Consider the following 21,815-nt stretch of genomic DNA (forward strand, 5'->3'; position numbering starts at 1 on the left):
GGTCAACTGCGAAACCCATATACCAATTTCATGTATGTACTGTACTGCCTGCAAAATCAGACTAAGCTAATGGTAAATATTAAATTCCAGTGAGTTAAATGGTACCAACTCCTGATCTACGTGGAGGAAGATTAACCAGCATGTTATCAGCAGTACTGCAATAATCCTCTCTTAGCTCAGGCCTCATGATGTTTTGGGGTTGTTTTTTTTCCTTGAGATATTACTTATTGGGAGGGCTACTGAGAATGAAAAATGGGGGCTGTACATATTGTGGTACTATCTCTTTAAAATTAGTCCCATATAGTCACCAGAAGACCTGTGGTAGAACAGAGTCTGTCATAGGACACATGTTGGCTTGAGTTTACATATCCAGGATACCTGCATCAGGTACCATATCGTCTGATACAAGTGGTCATGTCATCTGTTCTGTTACAAACTCTATGCTTCAGATCCCTGAAGCATAGAGAATAGTGTAAATGCAAGGAAACACTTTCAGCTGCACAGCACTGAGACTATACACCAGAAATTCTCATCTGGCAAGTGCAGAATTTGATTTCTCCACCATGGCCAGCTCTCCGTTGAAATCAGTTGAGCTCCATGGGATTACTCAGTGAAAAAAGAGGCAGAATCTAGCTCACAGTTATGTCACTACTCATAAAAGGTATAATATTGTGATCCTCTCCAAACTTGAATATAGCGTAAAACATTGGATTTCTTTTAGTGCTTGCACTTTTTTCATGCTTGCATTCTGGGAAATGAAATTAGTGAGCTGAAGTATGTGCACAAGAAAGAGAGATGCCTCAACTCTGATCCCTTCCACGATCTGCCTCATGCTGGTGCAAAATCACAGTAAATGCATTGAAGTCAATGGATTCCAGTTCATGCAGCTACACACCTCTGGGCCAAGCAAGGACGAAGCAGGCACAAAATGCTCCAGGATTGGCATGAGGGTGTTTTATACCTACTTTGTGCCCACACTGCATGCAACTGTCAGGCCCAGTGGGGTTTCCTTAAGCTAAGCTGACTGTCTGTGACCTCAGACATAAATGAAACAATTTTATTCTCTATGTTTCTAAAAAACACTTCAGCTGCGGATCTGAGCACTCTTTCTAAATATGACCTAGTGCCAGATTCTGCTGCTCTGTCTTGTATGTTGCCTTGAAAGTAGTCCCATGAAATCAATAAGGTTTCATGTTGCATATGGTGTTAATTTAGTATAACATAGCAGAATCTAGCCCTTAAAGCATTTTTTCTCTTCTTCAGCATCTTCTGTCCTTTACCCCTCATCTTTCACATTTGTTGTGACTTGCCCCATACTGTGTGGAGTCCAGCTGTCCCCTCAAAATCCACCTGAGACATGACCCAATTTGTTTCTGTCCTTTCTCCCCACCGACTTCATATCTTTCCTTTACAGTTATTCCTCCTCCTTTGGTAGAGGACAGCTTAGAAGAACAAAGTGCCATACCCGACCTGCTGGGATCAGTTCAGCCTTCTTCTCACCGCAGTTGCAGTTCTCAGTTGGTGGTGTCAGTAATTAAACCATAGCCCAGTAAGCAAGCAACACAGAGGTGCTTCTTCAAGGATTTTTTCTTTTTGTTTAAAACATCACCATCTTACATTGGCTCCTTAGAACTTGGTAACTTCAAGGCTTGCTGGCCTTAAAAGACCTTAAATACATAATCACCTCATCATTTGGTTGCATAGGCACACAATGCCTTGGATATCTGTCATCCCCTGAAAGAAAACTGTGCTATGCCACCTCTTTGCCATACACCTTCGCAGTGCTCTTGGTTAAGTGCCATTCTGCACAGCAACAAGGTTATGACATCAGGGCCAGATCCCACCCATCCCCCACCTGAAATAATGTGGTATAACTTTGCTTTCCGGCTTCAGATGTGGGAGCACCTTCTTCTAGTTCCAGGCAAATTGCCAGGGACCTTGTTAGTCCTACTGCTTCACAATAAATTTAAAGAAAGCAGGAGTAAGTAAGACAGGTGATTGTACCCCACATTTATAATGCACTAAGGGGGCACTGTGTTAACAGGTCTTTGCCTCACATGCTAATATTTCCAACCAAGGAAGCAAGAGCTCCCTCCCATCCCCCTTTCCCCAAGGATAAATTGACTCCGTCTAAGAAACTCTTTTCCAAACCACATTACAATCAACTTAGATGGCAGATAGGCTTCAGGACGTAACAAAATTAGAGCTTTTAAATCATTATCTCTTCTCCATGGACATCTGCACTGAGAGAAGGGAAGTCAGATTGCAAAGGAGAAAGAATGGTTTCTCTAGATCTCATTACAACTTTAAATACCCAAATAAATGAAAGAAAGCTGTCTTGTGGCTGAGGGAAAGCCACTGGAGCTTACACTGAGGTGAGGAATTGATTTGCCCAGCTTCAGGAAGGCTATGTTTTAATTTGCTTTTTGGTGGAAAATTATTTTGTATCCTTCATAACTTTGCATAGACTACAAATACGGAGTAACATATTGGCATGTAGCTAGGCAGGTAGATACAGATATCTATAATTTCATGAGATGTATGTCCTGCCAGAGAGTTTTTAATTCAGTTGTCTGCATTGTATTTGTTGTAATAGTCTATTCTAATATTTTATGTAACTGCAGCTAATATATTGTACACAGGAGCCAGAGAATGCCTCTGATCCCTTTGCTATGACAGGCAATAATTGAACTGAGATGGTCACTGTACTCAGAGAGATAAACACAAACACTGTACAAAAGCTGGAATGGAGTCAATGGAGCATAGGACTGGATTCAGGCTGTTGCAAAATAGGCTTCTACATGGAGCAGCTTGTCAGGATTTTCCCACCAAAACATTTTTGCTGAAACACGCCATCTTTAGAAGCCAAAGCTTTTTGTAAGATACTATTGATATTGAAAAATGTCCGCAGATAAAATCTCCCAATTTCTACCTATGGTATCTAATGATTTGGGGCTAGACCCAATTAAGGACACAGGGGCCCAAAAGTTAGATGGCACAATGCCTTGCTTTTAAATATCTGGCCCCTGGAAGGGAATCTAAAATCCTGTGTTAGATGCCTAAGGGGACTGTGAGGTAGCATTTATCTCCATGGTTAGAAAAGTTAGCATGTAATAATACAGCGTGTTGGGGAAGTTAGGGCCTGTTTGCCCCACAGTCACAGTACCCTGCTTCTTGACAGGTAAAGCAGGCCATGATGAGCTCCATGCTGCCATGGCTAGAATGCTAACAGCCCTAAATTGGCTAGTTTAGAGCTGCTCCTGATAGCTCTACACCTCACTGCAGGCAGTGATACAGAGCAGACGTATCCTCAGATGCCTCAGGCAGGATAGGATCCAAAACAGTTGGCAAGCTGAGAACACAGTCACTTATAATCAGCAGGTGTAGGGTGCCGCCACACAGAGTTGGACAACAGAAAAGACCGAGGACAGGAGTGTGTCTGAAATCCCACCCCTCTTTGGCTTTTGTGCCCCTCTTCACAGTTGCAAGGAGGCACGTCTGTCTACTTGGGACTCAGCCTGTAATTCTCTTCTGAGGGAAAGCACTACAAATTTTCTTTGAAAGGACTGAGGAAGGCCCACTCTTTTGTTATAAGAGACACCCAAAAGACATGATGATGGTTATGGTGATGCCATCTTCTTATATAATAGCCAATGACAAGAGCACTGTGCCCAGGAAGACCCAGATCTAATTTCCTCACCTGTCTGACAGGCTCAGGCTAACATATTTCACCTGCTGGGAGAGCTCCCTACCCACCACACTGTAATCTAGTCTACACTTCAGCCCTCTTGATGGGGCTGCACTGCTGTGCAGAAAGCAAGACTGACTGGGCCAGAGAGAGCATAGGAGGAAGGATGAACCTCAAGCCTAACAGGGCCCTCACCTAGGAAGGGGAGTGGGAACAAGGGAGAAGGGTGTTCACCTGGGAAGGAGAGTGGGGGCAAGGAGAAAAGTCCCAGGACAGCTTGAAAAAAATACATAATGACTATTCAGTCACACATGCACAGGCACACACACTATTTTCTTTGACATTTGCACCAGACCACACAGGAAATCTGGGACAGAGCCAGGAATTGGTCCCACACTTGAGTTCCCAGGCAGTAGGTTAACCACTAACCTGTCCTTACACTCATTATGCAGCAAACAATATAAGAACGGCCTGCATCATTTATCAGTACCAGCACCCCCTGGATCTGTGTGCGGGGGAAGGCGGGCTGCCACTGCAGGCTTGCCTCAGGCACCAAACTTCCTTGCTACGGTACTGTGTATCATGGTGTTTTACCTGGATTGGAAAAGGGGAGAGAGGGGAGGAGCAAAAACACATTTGGAGGCTGTGAGGAGAGGAGTTAACTGAGCATTTCAGGATCTTTACAAAGGCTTGGTAAGTTCTAACAATGGGCAACCTGCTGGGACATGAAAGCAGAACCAAGTACAAGGCAGAAGATGTTTATGTTCCCAAAGTAGTATGACAGGTCTGGGTTTTATGTATGTCTGAACTGGAATAAATTTCAGACAGCTAGAAGTCTCCTGTGTCCAAAGATGTTTGAGTATTGGGTTTTGTTTCTGGTCTTTCTTTGTTTTAAGATGTTTCACAGTGATACAAACACTGCTTAATTTTACAATGCGAGTGTGTACACATACACACTTCTTTATTTTAGTCTGATGGAAACTCTTGGAAGTCTCTCAGACTAGAGAGGCTGAATTGCAAAGTGGCTTCTGGCCTCATTAAGTTGGACTGTAGCAGCCATTAAATTCCAAAACAATTAATCCCCAAGTGTCAGTTTCTCACTTCGCCCCAGGATACAACAACAGGTTCTCTTAGCAGAGGCCCTGAAATAATCATTCCCTGCCTTTGTTAGTGAGTGTGCTGTGCCAAGCAGTTTGAAGTGTTTTCATTATTGTCAGATCATAATTTTTTTTTTGGCCAAATTAATAGGAAATAAAGTAGAGGTTTATAGAAAATGGACACAAGACAAGCACACACTTTCTGCTGTCATAGGCTCCTGTGGGAGTTTTGTCTGCCAAAGAAATGCAGATTTGATCTCTTGTGTGAGAATCATTGCATAGATCCTCAGAAAGTACACTGTACAAAACTGAGGAAAACCGATGATCTTAGGAGCTGCTGGTACTAGAGTAGTAGCAGATACGTCTTCTCTCAGAGTCACCTCCTGCTCCTGGGACAACAGAGGCTGAATTCATATAACCTTATTTGTTTCAGTGGAGTTACAGCAAGCCCCAAAATTGTATAAGCCTTTTTGCTCTACGGTCCTACCATCTGAACTTCCTAGCTAACAAATATTTCCATGGCACTCACCCTTTCAGTTGCTGGGCACAGGAAAAGCCAAGGACTAGTAAAATTCTGAATTACTAAGATCATTTCAGAAAGTGTAAAATATTGCATGAAGAACTGGATATCTTTGGGGACTGTTATCAAATACTGAGAGTTTAGATCACTGGTATGAATTCAAGTAAGTAGATATTCTCAGTACCTCTGGATAGTTCCCTGTAGCCCTTTATGAACTAAGCTGACTCTTGCACTCTCTCTCATCACACTGTACCTGCTTTGTAGAGAAGGGATTTCATGTATAAACCAACTCTGACTCTTGGGAGGGGCCAAATATGTTCCAACTCATCGCTTTTACCTCAATGAGAGCTAAGAAAGTTCCCCTGATATCAAGACAGTTGGGCTAAAAACAAGTTTTCTGAACCAGACCTTTGACTTGCAGGAGGCAGCTGAAGTCAAGTCCACCCTTTTGGCTTTTGATTTGAAATCTAGTGTAATGTACTGTAATGTTGTAACATGAACTACAATGCCCGGAAGCCCCCAGGGGACTGGAAGGAACCATAGTGTGAACTGCAACTCCCAGAAGCCTCTGGTGGGGGCTGGAGGAATGAACTACAGCATGCAGAACAACTCCCAGAAGGCGGCAGGGGAAGGAAGAAACGGAAGGAGCGGAGGTGGAGTGCAGGTTGGTGTGGCAGAGCGGGAGATGTGTAGCCAGAGAGTCCAAAGGGATAGTGGAGCTAGGACTGCGAGTTGAAGCAGCTGGGCTTAGATACAGAGCCTGGGAAGACAGCAGTGAAGCATTTTATGGGACCAGACACTGGTTTGAAGCCCTTTAGAGTTGTAGGAGGGCTTCAGGTTCTCAAGCGTATATATCACGGTGTCAGTGTTTTCTATCACTTACCTGTTCTTCGGTGATTTCACCACAGTGTCACTGTTTACTTTCTGTTACCCAGAGTCTAAGCGTATGTATCTTAATGTTAATGTTATTTCCCTGTGTCTGTCCCCCTGTCTTGAGGCTTTTGACCCTAATCCCCAGCAACAGTGCTGGGATGTGAAAGCAGAACCAAGTACAGGGCAGGAGAAGATATTCATGTTCCCAAATTAGTATGAGAGGTCTGGGTTTTAAAAGTGCGGACTTCCCTTGCCAGCTGCCAGTGCCAGTTCCTGGGGTTGCAGGGTTTGGTATACCAGAAAGAGCCTGATTTTCAGAACTTGTTTCTGATGTGCCTGAAACTTGATGAAAACAAGCTCAGGTTACATAACAACTGTGTCATAGTCAGACTCAAAACTTAGCTCTGATTTGGAGTCAAACCAAATTCTAGCATGCCCCAGGTATCATCTTGGCCACTGAACTAAGGGAGAAGGGCCTAGCCAGCCTGCAGGTCCTACTAAGTCAGCAGGTCTCCCTGGGAAGACCCTCTGCAAGAGAAGAGGGTACAGGCTTGTGAAGGATTTCCTCTGGGTGTGGGGCAGGGCCAGCGGGTGGACAGATGAGGTGGGCATGAGGAGTAATGGGAAGAGGTTTTGTATATCTAAATATGAATGGGGATTGGGAAGCTTGGTCGAAGTAAACCAGAGGGCTTGCTTTCCTAGATCAATGGTCTCCAAACTTTTTTGATTGCACACCCCTATCAGTAAAAAATTTTTGAGCATGCACCCCCAATATATTTCACAGGACGCTGAAAGCAAACAAATGAGTGAGGGCGCCACTGTCAACCCCTCCGCGTTGCGGAACTCCCACTCTTCCCTCAGGATACCTCGCGTACCGTATGTGACACGTGACTGTCTGACATATGGACCGAGTGAGGGCGCCAGTGTCAATCTGTATATTAAATATTAGTAAAGCTTAATTTTTCATATTTTTTTAGATAAAAAATAAATATAAATAGAAGTTCTAATATTTTCTTCCCGCACCCCAGTGGATCGTCTTGCGCACCCCCTGGGATGCGCGCATCCTACTTTGGAGACCACTGTCCCAGATAACAGGCAGGGAAGTGGGAGTGGGTGGGGTGGAGTTTTGAAGTTTTTGGGTGTTGATTGAGGAATCTGTTGTTGTTTCTTAACTTGTGGGTTGTTTTCTGCTATTGTAGACAGCTCCATGCCTTTCTAAGTAGGGCAGGATATAAAGCTAAATAGTAATAACTGACCAAAAATTACTCCAAAAATCAGGCAGAGCATTCAGCAGTAAATACTCAAAATAAGTCTTTTTATCCTTTATTTTCCCCCTCTGTGATGGTCAGGAGTACAGGCAGAACTGAAACAAGCAGCATTCCACCAGGCAAGACTCAGGAGCCTGCCTCAGGGACAAATAACAATCCCATTGCAAAAAAAAAAAAAGATGGCACATTGCCCCTGGAGAGTCAACATTATCTTGGCTCTTGCTTAATTTGGATAACAAGTCAAATGTAACCTTGAGCTGATACAGTGTAAAATTCAAACCAATTTCTAATCATTTTCTAGATTCCTGAGATTAAAGTATCTGAGATTTCAGGCCATCTCTGAACCTGATACATCCTCTCAAAGGGGATTACTAATTTATTTCAAGATAGGGAGGGGAATGGGAATGTGGACAGCACATTATACAAACACTGTTCTTCCACACACTTTCTTACATGCACCTTTGGGAACCACTGCTTATATGCAAAACAGTTCATATTTACATGTAATTTCCTCTAGTATTGTGTTTGATTTTATTATAAATGGCAGAAGAGGCTGATTTAAAAATGGCAACATAATTAGTGTTTTCCCTCCACCTTCAAAATTAAATATAGTTCTATCAACACCCTTTGATGTTTTTAATCTTTTCTTGTGTAGAGCAAGTCCTTAGGCAACATTTGTTAGGCTGTTCCTTGCTTGTTTGAGGATTGATCCTACAAGGTGCTAAGCGCCTTCCACTGACTTCACAAAAGGTACTTAATCGCATGGTCTACAGTATTACTTAGGCTTCCTCTATAACAGGGAGATGGAGCCGTGACTAGGGAAGAGGATGAGGAACCAGGATTTGGGGTTTTGCTCATGGTTGTATCAAGAGGTTTTGTTGAATGAGCTTGGGTTTTCACCTCCCAAGTTTCCATCCCTACATTAGGGATCACAATGTTTGCAAGCAGTCTTGGGGTTTCATCTTCAGCAGCATTTTGTATCATCTGGCATTGTGGTAATGTAGAAATTGTGCTCTCCATAACCTTTATGAATCAGGAATAGAATATCAAACAGAAAGATGACCTGATCCCAATCTATAACTACCTAAGCAAGAAAGTTTCTGGCATTGCAAGTTTCCTTAGCAGTTAAATTCATAATTAGATCCAATCAGTGGAAGTTATATGTTACATTAACACTGGATATACGGCACATTCTTTAACAGTGAGGATAATAAACCATTATATTGTAAGGACACTGGCCTGAAATCTTATACAGTAGGAAACTTGCTATTGATATTTATTGCTGAACTGGGAGGAGAGCAACCCAGAGTTGCTTCGGAACTCTAGGTGGACAGGAATTATATAGGGAAAGAAGCTTTCTGTTGCCATCCACGGATAGGCATGGGGGAACAACTAAATGGGCCAGCCTGCATTTGCATTTCTGGTATGAACTTGTTTAGAACATTTGGATCAAAACACAGTAGAGTTGCAGGGTAATAAAACATTGTTGTCACCATCAGGTTATGACAGCACAACAGAATTGCAACAAATATGCCTGCCATGAAAGGTCAGCCTCACCACTATAACACTATAACAGGCTGATAAAGGTTGACTAGCAGAGCGTCGATAAAGTTAAAATGAAAAGGGTGGGGAATGGGGCTCTGCTTTTCTGGTTGTAATGTATCCCTGGTGGCCAAGATTTTGTTCAGAGTCCTACATATCACTGACCTCTTTCTGAAGACTGTATAAAGAGGTGATATAGGGGCATGTTTTACAAACAAGATGTGGCTTTCAATAAAGGCACAAAGAGCAGAAGCACAGATAAAAAACTCTGAGTCTCTCCATACCCTCCCCTCTGTCCCACCCCCTCAATCAATAAAAGCTGTAATTGCTGCTGGTAGAGGGGCTAGAACAGACTAGACAGCCTTTCCTTTCAGGGCTGCAGGTAGACATATCTGAACTCAGTCCCAAACAGCAAGGAGAGTGTGGGGGTGCAGGAAAGGCGGGCAGTGGCTATTGTAGGAGCATGGTGCTTTGAATGCTTACAACTGTAAACAGATGACTGAGTTTACCAACAGGAGTCTGAATAGCTATAACCACATATATTGTTAATTAATTATTCCTGGCTCTCGTGAGTTCACTGGAGGGAAAGGGGGCACTGTATAAAGTTTTCTTTATTTGACAGTAGACTCTGTGCTTGTATTGGGATACTATAGTCTATCAGAGGTGCCCAGGGAGGTGCTGAGTGTTCCCAAGTAGTCCAGCAGCACCTCAAAGAGTTATTATTCATTAAAATTTCAGAGAGAACCCAGAGAAAATTGAATCAAGGCTGTTTTGTTTTCATAGATTCATAGACATTAGGGCTGGAAGGGACCTCGGAAGATCGAGTCCAGCCCCCCGCCCGAAGGGCAGGAAGTCAGCTGGGGTCATAGGATCCCAGCAAGATAAGCATCCAAATGTCTCTTGAAGGCGTTCAATGTGGGTGCTTGAACCACCTCCGATGGCAGGCTGTTCCAGACCTTGCGGGCTCGGACAGTAAAGAAATTCTTCCTTATGTCCAGCCTGAAACTGTCTTGCAGTAGTTTATAACCATTTGACCTTGTCATCCCTTGGAGCGCTCTGGTGAACAATCGTTCCCCCAGATCCTGGTGAACACCCTGATAAACTTATAGGTGGCCATCAGATCGCCCCTGAGCCTGCACTTTTCCAGGCTAAAGAGCCCCATGGCTCTCAGCCTGTTGTAGTAAGGTCTGTTTTCCTGACCTCTGATCATGTGCGTGGCTCTTTTCTGGACTCTCTCAAGCTTCTCCACATCCTTTTTGAATTTTGGAGCCCAAAACTGGATGCAGTACACCAGCTGCGGCCTCACCAAGACCGAATACAATGGGAGAATGATGTCCCGGGATTTACTTGAGAAGCATCTGTGGATGCAAACCAGCATTTTGCTCGCTTTACTAGCCTCAGCATTGCATTGCAGGCTCATGTTCCTCTTGTGGTCAGTCAGGACCCCCAAGTCCCTTTCATCCATAGTGTTAGCCAGCGTAGCACTGCCAAGCCTATAAGGATGCTGCAGGTTTTTCCTCCCAAGGTGGAGAACCTTGCAATTTTCAGCATTAAACACCATCAGGTTCTCATCCGCCCATTTGCTGAGCCTGTCAAGGTCAGCCTGGATCAGCCTCCTGTCCTCAGGTGTGGATGCTTTACCCCAGAGTTTGGTATCGTTGGCGAACTTGGTCAGTCCGCTTCTGACTCCAATGTCCACATCATTAATGAAGATGTTGAACAATACAGGTCCAAGGACAGAGCCTTGGGGGACCCCACTGGTCACAGGGCACCATGACAATTGACTTCCATCAACCACCACCCTCTAGGTCCGACCACGTCTGTTGTTGTCTGCTGACAAGATCATTGAAATAATATAACTTGCCAGAGGAGACATTTGAAATCTTAAAGCCAAGACCAATGTATTTCTTAGAGATATGAGATAGTTGAAGAGAAGCTCTTGGCTAAGTGCAGGAGTTCTGGGGTGAGGGTCTCTGCTCAGGGTTATTCAAGTGGTCAGATTATGACCCCATGGCAGACATTACATTTATTGTATAATGAATGCATTAATTGCATGATAAATGGCATTATGCCATATGCACAAGATATTTAAGAAGCGATAAATTGTGAAACTATCACAAAGATGTTCATGTCACCACCCCAGACCTTGAAAAAGCAGGTATGTATCTTAGCATGGGGGAATCAGTTCTTCCGTGCCAGGCTGTGGCTCACCTTTCAAGCTTCCAGGGGCAGGGAGCCCACACTGGGGGACCATGTCCAGGTGGCAGGCTCCCCATGCTGGCAGTTGTGCAGCTGGGATCAAAGGAATTTTGTCCTGATTCCAAGGCATCCTGCCTTGCAAGTCCACATGGCAGGACCATGATTTTTTTCGGATCAGGCATGAAATACCTCAGATCCTAATTGTACAATCATATTAAATGTCCACCAGGGGGCTATATGACCATTGTGGTGCCTTCAGCCATTTAAATCCAAGAATCAATTAATTCATATATGGCGGGGAAAGACAAGGGACTTTCCCACCTCCATTGTCAGGCTTTCCTTATCAGCTTTGTTATTTCCTTCAGGGTTATGTATGTTCAGCAGCACCCATGATGAACAAATGGAATGTGCTTACCCTAAACACTTTTGCCTGTACATGAGAGTTATGTTAAAGAAAGCAGTTACTTGGACAGTTATCCATTCTCAAATGGCAATTATATTTATGGAGGATTAACAGCCAAATCAGAGAAGTATTTCCTGATTACAACAGAGTGACAGTCCATTTCCTAGTAGAGGAGTAGCTTTCTCTTCATTTCAAGTGCAGGTTGATTCTTGAACATGGTTTGGAAAGGGAAAAAAACACTTCCTGTCATGGGTGGATCTAGGATTTTTAAAAGCAGGGCGCAGGTGGTATGATGCATCATCTTATATAACCATAACACACATTTTTCTCCCACTAAAAGAAACTAGAAGCTTTTGGGGACCCACACTATAATATTCAATTTAAGATCAAAGAAAAAACACATGTAACTTTATTGAAATGTGTACTAATTTGATCGATTATATATTATGTTAAAAAAACACAATAAACTAGGCAAAAATGGACCAAATAGTCAGCAGATCTTGTGTCATTAGCCCTGCAGTTATTGTAGTTAAATGTAGGTCTCTTATTCAGTTGCATAAAACAAAATCTAGCCTTCCTGAGTATCTTGACAGTACTTCCCGTACTTTAGTGTCAGTCATTTCTATGCCTGAGTTAATATGACCATACCTGCATTAAGGTTTTTAGCTGGAGCTAAAAACAACCTGCAGGGTTGTGAAGTAGAAAAGAGACATTACCAGGAATGGCTAGGAGACAGCAACATTGCAGAAGAAAAGAGAGTTCAAATAGTGGAACATCAAGACTATTAACAAGGAAAGAGGGTTGCTAACACCTGTGGTATGAAGAGACAGTTAGCAGGAATCAGGTAGATGGTTATGAGCCATGAAATCAAGTGACTCCATCACTGCTGCCTAAGTAGAATTGCCACTGCTTCTCCCAGGCTGTTGGTTTTAAAGTTTGTGTAGAGCAGAAATTAAAGAAGGGGGATGATGCGACTGCACTCCTGCTTTCCCCCTGGTTCTGCCCCTGCTTCTGTGTAACTTCAGCAGATAGGAGTGAACACATGAGGAGCAACCAGCAAAGGCAAGGTCTTCTTCCTAGTATCTTCTGTACGTATGTTAACCTAAAACATTTCAGGTATTGGCAGGGCATTGGCAGTGTCCTTGGCTGCCCTGCTCCTTACCCAAGGCCTCTTGTTTTGTTTTGTTTAGCTTTTACCCAGAGGTTCCTAGCCTGCAAACGCAGGGGTTTGGCCCTGATGGCCTAGAAGGCTCCTTCCAGTCTTGCATTCCTATACTGGTTTTTTTTCACTTTTAATAGAACCTGGGGGAGAAGACAGATGATGAAATGTGTATATCTATCTAATTGATATTTATATCTGTTGAAGCATTTTAAGCATCAGCAATGACTGCAGCTTTTTTCCTCTTTGGCTATTATAAGCTGATAATTTTATGGAAGTCTAATACATGCTATATCTAAGGAAGGGGTGATTTATTTCCATCTAGTACACTTGTTCTATTATATATTGATTTTCTGTTTGGTTAACAATTTAACTTTAAAATTATACAATGGCCATCTTAATCCTGTGAGAACAGTAAAATAAAAAAACCCGTAATAAGGCAGAAGATGGTTGCTGACCTACAGCTGGTGTATCTTTTCTTTATTTGAGGCTCTACTTAAGTGCCATGCTTAGCAGCTTCTGAACAGTTTCTTTTAGCAGCAAGCTAATTAAATGCCAGTTGGTTATTTTTGACATATTTATTGAGCATGAAAAAGAGATGTGTCTCTGACATTTTTCCTCTGTAAATATGTTTTAAATAAGCAATTGGTATTTAATTACCATACTGTAAAATAATGAGAAATAGATACATTTTTAGATGGCCTAAGACAGCTGGTTTATGATAATTAGATAACAACTGATGGTATTTAGACTCAAACCCTGGAAGATCAGGAGCCTCACAACTCATGATGGCATTTTTGCTGCCACAGACATTACTTTCTGGACTGGTTTGAGCTGATGCAGTTAGCTGTCAGGATGGGGAACACAGAGAGAAAAGCAGACAAGGAGGAGGCAGAAACAAGGTATCTACTATTGCGTTGTATGATCCTTTATTTCCACCAGAGCCAAGTGACTTTTTATATTTCTCTTTCTCGCCCTCCTGAAAGGCTGTGGTCTGGTCACACTGGAAAGCCATATTGAATAAAATACAGTTTGTGCCTAAAAATCTCAGTTTTGCAAATCCAAAAGAAACTGCTTGCATTTCACTTTGCACTGATATCAGTAGGAGCTGCACCCCAATTTCTGAGAGTAGGACCAGGCCTATCAAGTTTGACTTTTTTCTTGGTGTTTAGGGAAAAGGATGGACCAGCATCACTGAGGCCTTCAGATGCAGTGGAATAGCTGGTGGAGGAAACATAAATAGATACCTTTAAGTCCTGGAGCACAGCCACCATACTGTAACCATTGGTGTGCTGGTGCAGGAAACATTGATAGATACCTGTAAGTCCTGGAGCACAACCACCCACTCCTGCTGGCATGCTCTGAACCTGGAACTACACTGATGTGGTCACTCTGGGGTCATCCTGTTGGCTGCTCTCAAGACTGTCAGAGACTCAGGTGTTAAGAGTAGCCATAGGTAGGGTGACTATATTTCCCAGTTTAGCGAGGACTGTCCTGGATTTTGTAGGCCATCCCAGCGTCCCAGCCAGTTGGTGAGAATGAAGCAAAAGTCCCAGATTTTAACCACCCTGCCCACACATCCCTGGTTTAGGTCCTCCTGAGCAGGCTGGAGGCAAGGCACGGGCTGGGCTGAGTGAGCACAGCTTCTCCTGCCTGGGATGGGGATTGGCTGGGGTGAGCCCAGCTGCGAAAAGGTGGTTTGGGCTGTGGCTCAGGCACCTGCATGGGGTGAGCTGGGATGACAGAGGCCTGCACCCAGTCTCCATCCCCTGTTTGTTGAGGCTGGACCCAGCTGGGATCAACCTCTATGCAGCCCCTACTCTGGCTGCACCGGCCCGCGCTGCGCAGCCACATGTCTTCTGCCTGTTGTCTTGTGCCCTGCCACTGCCAAGGCCTGGGCTGCATATGGTGGCCCTGTGAGGCTGCTGGTGGGGGATAGTGTACTGTGTGTCTGCATAGTGTAGGCTGGTATAACCCATGGGGGGTGGGGCACGGCACACAGAAACTGCTCCCAGTTAGGTCCAGCCTCTGTGTGTGGAGGGTGGAGGCTGTTGGCCTCCATGCTATTCTGCCTGGCCCTGCTTCCCCATCAAGGCTCCTGGGAGTCACGGGGTCAGGGCTGTTTTTGTGCATATGTATGCAACCATGTGAGGAGGAGAGTGTGGGGCATGGTGTGTGTGTGTGTGCGTATGCATGCATGTATGTGTGCTTCCTGCAACATGCACGGGTACTTGTATGCACAACCCCCATCCCAGATTTCCTCACCCTGTCCTAAATTTCCCTAAAAGGATTATGGTCACCCTAGCCATAGGGGATGCCTCAGACCATTTTGGCTTTCATATTTCTGGGTCTGGAACACATGAGTGGGACTCGGTGGGTAGGACATGCTGTCTCAACTATAACAAATCATCATTGTAATGCAGAAATGTCTTAGAGATATAACAGAACTAAGGGATTTGCCTTCATTAAAAAAAACCCAAAAAATAAAAATAAGCCCACACATACTGTACTGAGGTTGATATTCTTCCAGCTTTCCTTATTGAAGATGCAAGTTAGTGAATTTCACCTTGATGTAGCAAGTCAGTCCACCCTACCTGGTTGCAGGCTTCTAACCAGGAAGGCATACGGAAGTCTTTCTGACTTAGCTCTTGTATACACCAGAGAGAATTATATTGGGATATCTGACTTAGATGTATTACTAGGTCTGTGGTTCTCTACCTTTTTGGAGACAGGGTACTCCTCCCCAACATTTGTGAATTTGGAGGAACCCTCAGTTGTTAAGCACTGTTGGTTCTGCCTTAACTTACCTCAGTGGTAGTCAACTGATACCACTGTTGCCACTGCCAGGTAAAAATGCACCTTCTGCACATCCAGTCCTGGAAGGGCTGCAGCACATGCATGCTCTTTTCAAACCTAATTAGTTTTCTCAGATAACCCTAAAGAAGGCAGGAGAGCCAGCTTGTGCTGCAGCCTTTCCTACTCTGACTCTGCATGGCATCTCCCAGAAACAGAGGTGCATGGGGAAGGTGGAACTGTCCTCTGCATGCCTGTTTCTGGGAGGAGCATCTCAAGGGAGAGAAGTGGGGGTCTGGACCAAGAAGGGCTGTGGTGCAAGCTCTCCTGCCTGCCTTAGGGTTATCAGCAGGGATCTGGGTTTTCTGTTTCCCATGGGAAAATGGAAAAAAATGTGGATTTCCCCTTTTGCCCAAGAAAAACGTGGGGAGGAACACATGGATTTTTCACTTTTGCAAAGAGCTCTCTGCAGTTTGGCAGAGTTCCAGCTTGCAAAAGGCTAGGGGAAATGGGAGGAGAGCAGTTGGACAGGGGGCACCATGTGCATGTATATTCACATGGGTGCCAGGCATTCTGGAGAGCACTTCCCACAGGTAAGTTTGGTGGGGGCAATGGGGGATTGAGGCCCCCATAGGGAGGGAGAGAATGGGTTGGGCAGGGCTGGGGTTGGGGCTGCAGCTGGGTGGTGCTTGGGGTTGGAATCTGCAGCCACAGGCCCCTGGTGGGGAGCGGGACAGGACTATGGGTGGCTCATCTATGGGGTGGGGGTGCGAGCTCAAGCCCACAGTGGGCAGCTTGCAAATACCCCTACCCCGTGCACAGATCTGGGGCCATGTATCCCTGTCCCCCCCAGGAGTGTGTGCAGCAGTGTGACGCTATGCCCTCCCCCCCCACCCATGTCCCGAGTGGGCACCCCATACCCCCACCATAGGCTCCACTCTAGCTGTGCTGCCTGTGGTGGTGGGGAGCCAGGCTCTGTGCTACTCTCTCCTGCAGCAGCTGCCACCTCCTGCAGGCAGCAGCCAGGGCTCAGCTGCTGCTATGGGGAGCAGGGACTGCAGACCTGGGTCCCTGGCGCTGTAGCCCTGGCAGCTGGGGGTCCCCTCTGGCAGGGCGGGGGGTGGGGTAGGGGGCTGTGGGATGGGAGTGAGGGACAGTGGGAAGGCTGGGGACTGTGGCTTGGGAGTGGGCAGCCTGGACCTGCATTCTGTGAGCTAAGGGGGCAGGGGGAACCCTGGTTTTCCACGATAAAACCCCCCCAAATCAAATACCAAAATGTATAGGTATTTAGAATGTATTTTATTGTAGTGTTTGAGGCACTGGTAGGCTTCCAAATTGCTTTAGAATTGTAAATATATCAATAAAACATTATGTTGATGCGCATATATATATATATATATATTGGCATTTTGTTTTAATTGCAGATTTTGGGGTTTTTATCAGAGAATTTGTGATTCTTATCAGAGAAAACCAGGATCCCTGAGGCAGGAGTGTACATATGCTGCAGCCCTTCCTGGTGCACAGGGCATTTTTACCTGCTGCCCACAGTGGTGTGCTGTGGCATACCTGAGAGTGTTTCAGTGCACTGTGGGGTGCCATGGGGGCCTGGTTGAAAACCACTCTTCTGCATAAATACATCCTTACAGTAGTCCGTGATTCATTTATAAGAACTGCTAATATCTTGGCCAGCCAGAATATCCCAGCTGATAGAATAATAGAATTTCTGCACTATGGGTAGCAGTGGCTACCAGTAGTAACTGGTCCAAATGTAGTTGCCATTTTTGCACCCTTTCAAAACTGGCATGTGGGAACAGTGCCCTGGTTGCCTACTCCTTTACCTCAGGTCATTTTTTTTCTGCCTGCCTAAAATGTGCCCCTATAGTTTCAAGTGAGGTCGGCATTCTTCACTTTCCCTCTTAAAAAAGAAAAGAAAAGAAAAGATGTGTAATGGCACTGCAACATGACTGCATCATTCCATCTCAGTGACAGCTGCATATTACCAGTGGATTAACAACTCCTGCAAGTATTACTTAACATTTATAAAATGCTTTATATCTTCAAAGTACTGAGTAATCATCATTAAGAGATTACGGCAAAAAATATTAAGCTTTGGTGCCTACAGCACTGAGATCCATATTGTAGCTTCAAAGTACACAAAACCTGATTTTCAGATGACCAGAGCACCCAAAGAATCAGTCTTTGAGCACTGGACTGGCCTATGGTTGGGTCCTTCATATGGATTTGAAAGTTTAGCTTTAGGTACCTATGTTTGAAAACATTGGTTCAAGTCTTTATTGTGTGCCTCCAGCAAATTGAGCTGTATTTTACACAGGGGGAAACCAAGGCACAAAGAAGTTAAGGGAGTTCTCTCAGATCATATAGTGAATTAGTGACAACATTTTCTCCCAGCACGATGTAAGTGTCTCTTATCTTCTGGTTTCGACTACATGCCGACAGAAAACTCCATCACTAGATGTATTCAAGAAGAATTTGGATAAACATCGGTCAGCAGTGATCTAGAATTATGATCTCTGCCATATCATGGGTTTGGACATTTCCCATGCTTCTGGACTTTGCTGGTTATCACATGGGGTTGGGATGGAATCTTACTACCCTCCTACCCCACGTTGCTGCATGTCAAGGTTTTATTTCATCTTCCTCGGAAGCATTAAATATTGGCTGCAGCCAATGCAGGGGACCTTGACCAGGGTGTGCTTATCCTTTTGCTGGGAATTAAACCCAGACATTCCTGGCTTGAGGGTATTGCCCTTTTGCTCAAAGTCAGACTAATTGCCGTGATTGGGGTCAGGAAGGAATTTTCCCTTATGGTCAAATTGGTACAACTGTGTGGATTTTTGCTTTCCTTGGATCTTTCTCCAGTCTATTTTAACAACCCTTGCAACAGCAGGACACTGACTGCCACTTCCCCCTTACTTTACCTGTGTGACAAGTTAGGGTGCTATGCCTTGCAGTTGTGCAATTATGTAATGTAATAGTAATAGGTTAGGAAAGATTTGTATGAGATGGCTTGGATACGGATGATCCTGTTTCAGGCAGGGGGTTGGAATAGATGACCTCCAGAGGTCACTTCCAACCCTTCTTTTCTATGATTCTAAGCTGCTCACGTATCATAGTTATGCACAAAGTAAAAACATATTAGATAGGACTGAGGTTGATTGTAACTAACATTTAGTCTGTCACTTCCCTGTAAATTGTTTCTTGACTTCTACAAAACATCTGCATAAAAAAAAAAAAAGACCTGAAAGGCTGGTTTCAGGTTCAATTATTTTTCCCTGCAAGTGAGTCAAGAAGAGGTTTACCTTTCTCTAACATCTGCATCTTCAATCTGACTTCTCTGGCTAAAGGGGATGGGTTGGCTTCTGGCAACTCAGAGTTACTTCAGCTTAAGCAATAAAGAGAACTATGTTGCTGCTGGATTTATCGGTGAATCAAGATGGTTTTAATCATTGGCTCACTATTAAAAATACATTAAAGGTTTGAAAAATTAAGAGAGAGCTCACAACCTCAGTTTGCTAAGGTTTCCAGTTTAACTGCAATGCTAAATTGTCTGCAATTGCCTTGCAAGGCTTTTGGAGAGATTAAGCTGGTTCAGATCTGTTTCCGATAGTGCCTTCATCTTGTACTAACAGCCTAAAAGGAAATTCTGTCTTTGTAATCAGTTATTTACAAGCCTGTAGTTACGCTTACACAACCTTGCATGACCTTAGCTTTCTTGAGTCTTCTTTTGAAATACTTTCTGCTACACAAGAAATCCAGTAAAAGTTTCATTCATTTTAAAGCTATATTATTTCCTGGCTGATTTACACTCTCCTGAGTTTCCAGGCTGACATTACAATTGGAAGAATAATTCCAGTGAGGCTGTAAAGGGGTATTCGGTGAAATGATTTAGAATTACCACAAGCATTTATATCTATTTTCTTGAGACACCTTAAATTTTAAGCTAGGTGAAGAACATAAATTGCCTGCAAGTATACATACTTCAGCATGCCTCACAGCCACATGGCTGCCCTGGTTGTGTGCACATTTCTACATTGATGAGTGCCTTTGGAAAATACATCTGAGGTGTTCACTCTCAAGCACCCATGCTTTAAGAGTTTTAAACTCATGTGTGTATACCCTGGAACAAGTATATTTAGATGGGATGGGAAATGGCTTCGTACAATAAAGGGATGGAAATACCCAAGGCCATTCCCCAGAATCGGTGCATGGATGAAATTAAACAAATCTGACTGCTATTTATAAGTAGGACTTTGAGACACACCTCCTTGGTATATACAACTAATACGTGGGAATACGGTGGAAAAAAATATTAAATTTAAACTCGACACCCAAGGCAGCAACCTTTAAGACAGCCTAATTTTTCTAAAGCCTTGGACAAACCTGATGTAGGCTAGAAAGTACAAGACTGATAAGCTGGTATTTACTTACCTTGATTATCTGCTACCTCAGGCTAAATCATTACCCTCTGGTGATTTGAAGCCCCAGGGGCTTCTTCATTATAGAAGACCTCCATCTAGCCAGAGAGCATAAATAATACTACGTAACTTGTGTAGCCAATCACACCTAATTAATATGGCTTGCATTTTGAATAATGGCCCTGAACAACTTGTGATCAAGGCACAGAGTGAATACAAAAAGTTAATTGACTAAATACAAGAGAATCCTGCTTGCAGACATTCTGGAAGTGGGGAGAAAGGAGGATAAGTTCACTTGAATGATTTTTTTTTGCTGCCAATTATTCACTCAGTGCTATTTAAAGCTTTTTTTGCTGTAGGTTGGCAGCCTGCTGGAAGGTTAGTTCTGTTAGATGGAGAACTCCAGAGTTTAAATTATGGGGGAGCTCTGGGGTAGGCTGAGCCCCCCCATAAGAGATGAGAGCCCCTCATAAGAGACTAAGCAGCTCTTATGAGCAGTAGCGGTGGTGGTGGCAGCAGTGGCTCTGTCCAGCTTCCAGCTGCCACCACCGTAGAACCCCTGCAAGAGTCAGAGTATAATTCGAACCCTGGAGAACCCTCTGCTTTATCTAGCAAGGAGTTGATTTTGTGCTGCCTTTGTGCTGAAGTGTAACTGTGCAGTTGTGCTCCCTGGAGGATGGCAGCACAGGGGAAGAAGCCATTGCTGTGCTACCAGCTGCAGCATGAGGGCAGCTACTATTTTTGCATCCCCCAAAGTCACATCCTGGGTCTGGTGCCCCAGTCCCCTCCTAATTACACTCTGCCCCCCCCCTTAATTACACTACTATCTATCTGGATCAGTGAAGGAGCACTATATCCGGAAGCATACTTTGGAGTAATTCTTTTCCACTGTGGCTTTCCTTACAACTGTATTTTCCCTCCTTCCCAACTTTTTTGCCTATATCTCCCTAACCCTAACACCCTTCACATTTCTTCAGACTCCCCTTTTTCCCTGTAAGCATTAACACCCTTCACTTGTTCTAAAGGCCTCAGCACAGTTCTGCTGTTCATACAGCCTAATCACTCACTGCACCAATGCCCCATCTTGTTTGCCAGTGATGACAGTCTGTAAATGCCGAAGTGCATCTCCTGAAGCTCCCCTCCCTTAGGTAACCTTCAAAGTCATTCCCCATTTCTTTAGAAGTGGCTCTTCAGGAAATGCTCCAAAATGTCTTTAGTTATTTTTGTGTAGGTTTACCATACATCCGGGTTTTCCCGGACATGTCCTCTTTTTGAGTCCTCCCATCTCTGTTCAAGCAGTTTTTTGATGTCCAGGATATTGCTCTGCCTTTGCTCATCACGGACGTTTTCCTTGGCACTTTCTGGCTTGCCCCAGCAAGAAGCTGCTTAAGGCTGGGGGGAGCAGAGGGACAGGCATCATGCGCATCTGCTTGCAAGCCCTGGCAGCTGCAGGCAGGTGAGGCCAGGGTTGTGGGAGGGTATGGGGGGGGTGTACATATGCACTTGATGGGGGCCTGCTGGCACTGGGGCTGCAGCAAGGCGGACAGGTGGGGTAGGTGCCTACCTCTCCAATGGGGAAGGGGTTGGAGGCGAGGTGTTCGGGAGCAGCGGGGAGCTGCAAGCACTGGCAGGACTGGGGATCGAGAGCAGGGGGCTGTGGGTTGGGAGTGACAGGCACCAGCCTGTCTGGAGGGTGAGGTACTGTGGGTCAGGAGTGAGGGACAGCAACAGGGCTGGAGGGGATGTGGCTTGGGAGTGAGGGGCAGGGCACAGGCACATCACAGCCCACCTCCATAATCATAACTGTTTCCCCCCCCCCCCAAGGGTGGTCCTCTGC

General features: G+C 44.6%; 1 protein-coding gene and 1 long non-coding RNA gene across 2 annotated transcripts in view; both read right to left on the reverse strand.

Moving 5' to 3' along the window:
- The window catches only part of SIAH3 (siah E3 ubiquitin protein ligase family member 3), a 78,501-nt gene that overhangs the window by 38,556 nt on the left and 18,130 nt on the right, over positions 1-21,815 (reverse strand). The gene's annotated exons all lie outside the window — the stretch shown is intronic.
- The window catches only part of LOC109306506, a 15,280-nt gene continuing 3,038 nt past the window's right edge, over positions 9,574-21,815 (reverse strand). The window contains exons 2-4 of the long non-coding RNA XR_002100015.1: positions 18,005-18,011; positions 13,078-13,084; positions 9,574-9,583 (exon numbers count right to left, since the gene is read on the reverse strand). This is a non-coding gene — a long non-coding RNA (uncharacterized LOC109306506). The remainder of the gene's footprint in view (positions 9,584-13,077; positions 13,085-18,004; positions 18,012-21,815) is intronic.

This window comes from Crocodylus porosus, unplaced genomic scaffold, assembly GCF_001723895.1.
Source record: "Crocodylus porosus isolate Cpor-Errol unplaced genomic scaffold, CroPor_comp1, whole genome shotgun sequence".
Lineage (NCBI taxonomy): Eukaryota > Metazoa > Chordata > Crocodylia > Crocodylidae > Crocodylus > Crocodylus porosus.